Here is a 9495-nt window from a genome sequence, read left to right as displayed (position 1 = left end):
TTTCAACAATTTATATGATCTAAGCCAAACGTGATTAATAGTTTATTTTCTCCGGTACAATTTTTGAAAATTTGGCTCATGCCAGTACAAGGGAATATGTTTGGTATTAGAATTAGGTTCTCCTTGGACTGCTAGAAGCTGGTGCTGGGATATTTTGATTTCTTCACACTGCATCCCAAATTTTCATTATATAAGGCAGGCTTCCAGCAGCTTCCCACAACCATTATTCCACAACACACTGACATCATTGTCTGATATATAATACATAGCATTTGTAGCCTAGTTTGGATTTTTAATTGAGTTTGTTTAAGCAGAGCCCCAGCTGTAAAGAAGTTCACTTATTTTTAGTAGTCACACACCCCCCACACTCATTTGACAGCATAATAATACAATTTTTATATCACTGCATCTTTAAAACGCAAAATAAACCTAGCACACTTGGCTACTTCTTTGAATATATGACCAAAACTTAAAAATCAAAATGATAAGGGGAACTCATCCAATGTCAGATATAACATCTTGTCAATACTATGACAACAATTTCCAAAAACATCTCTTTATTTCTTTGTTTCGTAGACTGTATATGAGAGGGTTCAACATGGGGACCACTGTGGTGTAGAACACTGTTAAAATCTGTTCCAGTATGTCATTGTGATCTGATGGTGGTATCATATATACAGATACGCCAGATCCATAAAAGATGCTCATAACTGTGAGGTGGGACAAGCAGGTAGAGAAGGCTTTACTTCTGCCCTCTTTTGATTTAATGTGTTGTATGACCAAGATAATTTTTACATAGGACATTAGATTGCACACAAATGGACAGATCCCAAAAAGCAAACAGTCCATGTACACAACGGTGTAAAACATTTCGGTCCCACCACAGGAAATGTTGATGAGTGCTTTAGCATCACAGAAGAACTGGTGAATGGTAACAGAAGAACAGAAGAATACTGTAAAGACAGAACTTATAAGTAAAGCTGAATTTACACAGCCCCCAATCCAGATGACCATAAATAATAAGATACAGACTTTCTTGTTCAGTATTCAATGATAGTCTAAAGGGTGACAAATTGCAACATATCGATTATACGCCATTATAAAAAGGACGGTGACCTCAGAACTGCCTGCTATAGAGAAAAAGTACATTTGGATTAGGCATTGTACAAATGGCATTATATTATTACCAGAGAGTAAGATGTGTAAAAGTTTGGGAATAGTAGCAGTCGTGTAACACATATCTACAACAGACAAGTTCCAGAGAAAAAAATACATGGGGGTGTGCAAGTTACGGTTTAAACATATCACTGTAATGATCAGTATGTTCATCAACATTCCAAATAAATAGATAAGAAAAAAGTAAATGGCGCTGAAGAATAATAATTTATTTTCAGTCTTCATGAAAAATGTCAAAATGTGCAAGTCGTGGGTAAAAGTAATGTTGTCCATAAGTTATGAGCATGGTTTCAAAGATAATACATATAATTTGTATGACCTGTGTATGTGAATTACTCAGTGGTAGATATATCAGAAGAAGATGGCTTACAGATCAGGGGTCAAATATGTATGATGAAATGCCATTCATAATCCCAAAAATTTCTGCAAAACAAAGAGTTATTGGATTTCATATACAAAGGTATATTCACCAATCACGATCTTTGTACAGTTTGAAGTTAGACAAAAACAATGAATAAGGAATCAGGTGCTAAAAATGATTTCATTGTGAATGGAGTATATAATATAAATCATCTTCTGCCTTTACAGTAGCATGTCCTGCTTTAAATCTTCTTTGGTCAAACATCAAGAGAAAACTGTATTTTATACTTTCCAGTTGTATTCTCCAAGCTGATAATATCAAGCAAAAGTAAAGAAAGCTAATTAAAATGTATTCTTTACTTTTGCCCTAACTTCAAATCTCCTGTTGTATACCTAACAAAAACTTTTTGATAAACATTTCTATAACTCCTTAACTTTTTTAATAAAATTGCCTAATTTTATATATTAGGAATTTGGTTTTAAAGGTAATTTCACTAAAAATATACTTTAATATTTTTTATGTTATAGATTTTATATTATATGTGGTGATATTATAAAATGTGTATATTATATTTATATAGTTAATTTTTTTGTATATGAGGGGAAGTAATGATTTAAATAAATAAATAATGTCGGGTAAAACTCAAAAGTTCACAAAAATATTTCAGGACTAAATATTTTAAGCAGACTTTTTTTTTTAAAATAAAGGAACAACTGCTCCTCTTCTGCCTTAACTGCCACAGAGGTATAGACTGAATGGGAAGCCCTTGGTCGAGCTTCGAATTTTACATACATTCAACCAGGGAGATCAGTCAGCTATAGGTGTCTACATTGGCACCATTTCCTCCATTTACTATAGAGAGCTGATGCCACTGCAGCACCCAATAAAATAATCTAATAATCTGGGTAATCTAAAGGGTGACAAATTGCAACATATCGGTCATAGGCCATTACAAGTAAAACCATGACCTCACTGGTGCTTCCTGCGAAGTGGAAATATGCCTGACTGAAGCATTGTCCTAAGGACATTATGTTATCCCCAGAGAGTAAGATGTAGAAGAATTTTGGAATAGTACCAGTATCATACGCCATTATAAAAAGAATGAAGACCTCTGCTCCGGCTCCTAAAGAGAAAAAGTACTTATGGTATAAGCATTGTGCAAATGGCATTGTATTATCACCAGTGAGTAAGATGTGTAAGAGTATGAAAATAGTAGCTTTCGTATAACACATATCTACATAAAACAAATTCAAGACAAATAGGTATATAGGGGAGTACAAATGAAGGTTCAAACAGATCACTGCAATGATAAGTATGTTCATCAACATTTTAATTAAATAGATTAGGAAAAGTAGGCAGTGCTAAAGATTAATAATTTATTTTCAGTCTTTATGAAAAATGTCAAAATGTGCACATCGAGGGTAGAAGTAATGTTCTCCATATGTTATAGGCACAGTTCTCTATATAATATATATTTTTGTTTTGTATGACCTGTGTATGTGAATTACAGTGGTAAACATATTATATATAAGTAAAATACTAAAACATGGTTTTCATCTATGAGGTCTAATATTTATGATGAAACACCATTCATAATCTAGCAAAACAAAGTGTTATTAGAGTTCATTTACAAGAGTAGGATCACTGATCCTTTTTAAACAGAAAGTTTGAGATAAGACAAAAAACAATAAATAAGCAATCAGGTGGTAAAAATTATTCAATTGTGAATGGTGTATGTAGATATATAATATAAATATAACACCTCCTGCATGTACAGCACCATGTCCTGCTCCAAATCTTCTAAAATGTCAGAAACTAAGAAAAAGCTGTATTTTATATTTTTCACATCTATCCCCAGTGCTGATATTCAAGCAAAGTTAACACTCCAGGGAATAAGTTACTTAAAATATATTTTCCATTTGTTAATTAATTTAAATCTCCTGTCGTATACCTAACCAAAACATTTTAAAAAGCATTGCTTTATCCTTTTGTTTTAGTAAAATTGCTTATATTAGATATATTAGAAATTTTGTTTAAATGGCCATTGTACTCAAAAATTATACTTTATTATTATTTGTTGATATTTCTATTTTAGTATATGAAGTAATGATTTAAATAGTTGAATAGTGTTGGGTAAAATTGAAAAGTTTGCTGTTGCACAATGTTCACAAATTATTTCAGGAATAAACCTCAGTAAAGATTAAATGACATACCAATGCCACAAATCCCAGGAGGTAGCCTTGATATTGAACATGTGAAGAATGAGCTTGACGCTACTGTAGAAAAAAAAGTTCCAATCTCAAACTTGTGCATATAAAATTGGCACTTTTTTACATTTTATGGCAGCACATCTCCAGATCTTGTGCCTGACAAGCTGTTATTAGATTTCATACATTGTCAAACACAAGATCGGGAGACGTGCTTCGGGAAAATGCTCTGGTCAGAGCTAATTCTAAAACTGATTTCAGATTTTCCAAGCTCAGACCAGAATTCAAAATTGTATAGTTCTGATATGATATGAGCCTCTGACTTTGCAATCAGCCAGAGAGATCAACCAGCCACAGGTGTCTGCAGTGGAACTATTTTCTCAAGCTTCTACAGAGTGCTGATGACTACAGCTCTGTATAAAAAATGGAGCAAAGCAACTGAAGGTGCCCTTTTTAGTTGTGCTGTTTTTGAGGAATATGGCCAGATTGGAACAGTTAATATGGAGAGATAGGATTGGGAAGAGTAAAAACAAAACAAAAAAAACATGTTACTTGCTGTTCAGCACTAGCCAATCATCCTTTCTAAGTGGTAAAAAACATTTCTTCACTTTTTCACTAGGCTTGGGACTTTTCAGGATAAGAAATGGGGCAGCAAGTGTGTCGTTCCCCCTCTCCTATACATAAAAGTATGGACAAAAAGCATTTAGCCCCTTTCTCTTTTGGCAAAAAAAAACAGACCTTCACATGCTCCTGATGGTGGCAAGGGCTACTTCCCCACAAAGTGACTACTGTTGTGGGGGTCTGTAGAGGGGGTTTATTTAGAATTTGAAAGCCCTTTTCAAAGAGGCCCCAGATATCTGCTACCTTATCCTGGGGCATAAACACAGTACATAGTACTCCTTACCTATTTCTTGAAAGCGCTAAAGACCCCTTAGAAATGACAACACCACATTGTGCAAAAAAAATATTTTATTTATTCTTTTTCTAACTAATACTTACCTTACCTGAAGAATCTAGTGCTGCATTGTGTAGTGTCCCATAATGATCCATCCATAGGGATGTCTAATGTCCCACATCAATCTTCCATTGTTTCCGTGTCTGTGCCTGTCAGATTTATTCAGTGGGGACTTTTGTCCTCATATATACTTTTTCATGGTTTCAATGTCAAAAACCATTTGACATTGACATGTTTGTTCACCAAGCAAAAAGAAAATACATCTGAGCTAAATTCAAAGGTTTTATGTAATTTGACATACATATATACTTGAGTATATTCCAAGATGTTTTTGTGTTTAAAATGGTAATATAAAAAGAATCTTGGTTATTACCCAGGTGATACCAGAAGATGGTCTCCATGTAAAGTGTATAACAAACTCTTGCCATTAGAGACAAGAACATCATTCTGATGTTCAGATATTGATTCTCTGAGCATCATACTAATTAATGGATGTTGTACTGGTTCGGGGTAAGAAAACTTGCTAAAAGCGTTTACCCCGTACCAGGTTCAGGGTAGCTAAAAATAGAAACAAGCGTTACAGTGCAATCTGATTGTCATACAACATTGTATGACAATCTCATTACAACTGAAAAAAACACTTACCTTGTCCCCCCAGCTCCTCCAGAAATGTCTTCTCTCTTCTGTCTTCTCCCAGCGTGTGCAGTGACGATCTCTGGGGTTTTCCAGGTGACATTGCTACATGCGGCATTGCGGGCGGGAAATTCAAATCACTTTGTATTAGATTCAGTCCAAAAAAGCTGTATGGAGTCCAATACAAAGAAATCCTTATATAATATATATATAATTGTATTTTATATATATTTATATATGTAGATACATATATATATATATATATATATATATATATATATAAATTTATCTTATATAAGCTACTGTACAGTTACATTACATTACACACTTTTTTTTTGATAATGTTCTATAAAATTGTTTTTAACGTTTATTATTAAATTTATTAAATTTTGGACATATTTTGGTGAGTCATGCCTAAGAATTATAGCCTACAATCTAAAATAAATCTCCATGCAAATAATGTAACGCTTTTTGCATGGAAGTACAGAAAGAATTAGAACACTCTGCGTTCACGTACGCGTCCCTCTGCGATTGCTGATGATGTCAGTGCATGTGCCCATCGACGGGGGTCGTAGCGGGAAATTCAAATATTTTGTATTGGATTAAAAAATAAGTCCTATATCCAATCCAATACAAAATAATCCAAAATATATTTATGTGGTTTTGCCTATAGGTATGTGACATTGGACTTACCACACTAGGGAGGTGTTTTCAAAAAATATAGTACTATACAGTATACTGAATTATTGCATTTTCGGTATTTTTTATTTATTTATGCATTCTTGTTTCAGCTGCTTTTTGTGTTTTTTATTTATTTTATTATTAAAGTTAATTTTTTTTACATGATTGTGTGTTTCAAACTTTATTATATTCAAGATATCTACTAGACCCTTGTTTGGACATATTTCTGTAAGTTACAGGTCTATAATTAAAAAAAAAAAAATCATGAAAAACAGTGTAACGCTTTTGGTACAGAAATCCGGACATCAGTGAAATACCCAGGAGGTTAAGCATCATCTATTTATGATACCCTGTATAAAATATATATATGTATTTTTTGCATTTAGCCTATCTCCTAATGATCTCTATACATCCTCCAAGGAAGCCAACAAGGGCGAAATGCATTGGGTCAATAGACGTTATACATTCATGTAATAAACCCTCTATTATTATGCAGTAAGGGATCTAAACTGTCTAGGTGATTGGTCTGACTATACTCGTGATACTAATAGGACAAGACCTTTTCTACTTTCTTGTATATTTTTATACTTGTCTGTAACAAATTATCACAATTTAAGCTTACTTTGCCAAAAAAAATCCCAGCGTTCTTGTTTCTCTTATTTAGAGACAAAAAAACGTTCATTACACACTTTACAGATGGGCACTGGTAGCCTACAACCATGTACAAAATATATTTTTAGGGCAGGTGACCCATCATAACTAAATCAAAAGTATAGCATTGTTTGACCTGTAAAAGGAGGAAAAAATATACATAGAGGCAGTTATTATAGTCCAGTTAAAGATATATAGTTCAGTTAAAGCCTAACTCTATAGGAAACATTTCTGCTTACTTTAGGTTAATGTGTTTTTAAAAAAAAAAACATCTTTGCCCAAAGTTGATACTTTTTTCAGTTTTACAGGTTTTCTATTAGGGAATATACCAAGCTGATGTGATCTATTCAGTTTTCATTTCTTTCCAGTGTCTGAGGGCACCAAAGCTAATGTCACCGTCACCTGGTAAATTATTCAAAATGTAGAATAAAGAAGTAATTTGGGAGCCCAATTGCATGAGAACTAAATCTTATTTTGTCTGTTTTGGAGACACAAACTATTTGCTGGAAATGTTACCATTGGGGTCACCACAGGAAGTTTAAGGCGATCGACACTAAAATAATACATTGTAATGTAAATAGGCTTTAAAAAGTTACTAATTTCTCGAAAAATCAAGTAAGTAACTATTTTTGTTGATCACGTATGTAAGATAAAACATGAATACAATATGTGCATATATTTATTCACATGTAATAATTTTCAGCTGGGTTTTTTGATGCTTATAATATATAAAGATAAAAAAATGAATAATGATTACATGGGGATCATTGAATGATAAACGAAATGGAAGAATAATGTATTTCCTGAAAGAGAGTAAAATAAAACAGAATGAAAAATTGTTGATAATAACTTTATTAAGTTAGAAATACTCAAAGCATATTCTTACAATTAGGCATAAAAAGTTGTAATGTATTTGGTATTATTTACAAAGTTTCAGTAAATAAGGACTGCAAGTAAGAACATTGATAATTCAAGGAAGAGTCACTAAATGTAGAACATGCAGATTTTTTCTTTTGTGCTTATCCCATTTATTCATTGCACATTCATTCATTGCTCACTGATTCCAATAGTCCAATATTTACATCACCGAGGCTTAAAAAGCAACATTAATATATTGTATTGTAGCTGAGGCAACAAATAAAACTAGCATCATTAAAAGAGGACTAACATATTAACTTATTCTCTTAAAACAGTTTCACTTAATTTGCAAAATAGTTTCAAATTATTTAAAAGCTCAGGCAAATGCATAGAGGAAATCCACTTGTAGTCCAGAATAAAAATATGAAAAAACATATATACCTAGCATTACCCATTAGTTCTTAAGGACTTTTCTATACAGAGGAATACTTAACAAGCTTTACACTCCTAGGGGCCAAACAGTGGGACTATGTTTTAGTTTCTCAACACGTTTCACAGCTAGTGATAACACTGCTTCTTTAGGAGGAATTGAGATTTGATAATAAATGCATAAATATAAAAAGTAGAAAACCCCCAAATTCTCTAAGATAGTAATTATTACATCCCTAAAATATACAAAATCAAAGAAAAAGGGTTTACAACAGTATATCCAAGGAAGGAAGACTTCCAGAAAGGCAGGGAGTTTTGATATATATATATTCCAATAATTATATAAATTATATTTTTTTAGTATATAATTATTATGAAACATCAATTGTTGTTGTTTTTTATGTTTGAATTTGTGAATTGGGTTTCCTGTGTATTATGTTATATTTTCCCAGAAGAAGCAGGCTCATCCTATGAAATACACTGGACTTTCCAAATATCAACTGAATGCTAGTATCACCAAGATGCTGAACCTATCTTTGTTGATTTTGTTATGGCGCTTTATTATTTTGTTTTGGTGTTAATATTTTGTTGCATTTATTTTGTGATTTCACATGTATCATGTTGTTGCCATATTAGGCCTTGATTTTTTTACTTATTGCAAAATAAACTTTTGGATATTTTATGAAAAGTATTGTGTCACATAGGAATGAGCAAGCAAAATTTTTAATTTTGATCTTGCCTGAACTTCAATGGAATTCGCCAAATCAGTTCGTCAAAACTTAGAGGACCCATCGGACGTTCAGTGAAATTTTCACGAGAATGTCAGTGGCATATCAGTCACACAGCTCCCTGCTTTTCTGGAAGTTTTCCTTCCTTACATATACTGTTGTAAACCCCTTTCCTTTGATATTGCAACAAAGAGGTTTAACTTCTTTTTACTATAGATTGCTTTAGAAAAAACCTGGTTGTTTTTCTGAAAGCAGAGAATATAACTGGGTATTAAGGCTTTAAAGTAAATATAACAGTGACTGTTGATCCAGGAAACATCCGATTGCCTCATGGAATCAGGAAGGAATTTTTTTCCCCTGTTGGAGCAAATTGTACCAGGGTTTTTTTTGCCTTCCTCTGGACCAACTATGTCTTATAGGGTTTTATATCTGGGATATGTTTATTTCTCTAGTGGTTTAACTTGATGGATTTATGTCTTTTTTCAACCTAACCTACTATGTAACCATGTACACATGTATATATTATAAAGCCTTCTGGAGCCTGGTTTGGATTTCAATTGAATTTGGTTAAGAAACTGATCAGAATATCACACTTCTTCTTCTTCTTAGTAGCCACACACACACACCCAAAGTAAGTTTGCAGCAAGGATATACAAAATACATGTTTACAATGTTGATTGTTCAGCTTCATGTCTTTAACCTGTGGTATACATAGTACACCTGGGTACTAGTATGAATAAAGGAATGCATATTGAAAATACAAAATGACATAGACAACCATTACCAGGGCCTTTGAGATTTATCATCTTTTGAATA

At 32.8% G+C, this 9495-nt stretch overlaps 1 pseudogene; it reads right to left on the bottom strand.

Moving 5' to 3' along the window:
• Window positions 1-528: 528 nt before the first annotated feature.
• Window positions 529-1449, bottom strand: LOC140334638 (olfactory receptor 2M2-like; annotated as a pseudogene).
• Window positions 1450-9495: the final 8046 nt, after the last annotated feature.

The sequence above is a fragment of the Pyxicephalus adspersus genome, chromosome 7 (genome assembly GCF_032062135.1).
Source record: "Pyxicephalus adspersus chromosome 7, UCB_Pads_2.0, whole genome shotgun sequence".
In the NCBI taxonomy this organism is placed as follows: domain Eukaryota; kingdom Metazoa; phylum Chordata; class Amphibia; order Anura; family Pyxicephalidae; genus Pyxicephalus; species Pyxicephalus adspersus.
This window is presented reverse-complemented; position numbering and strand designations above follow the sequence as displayed.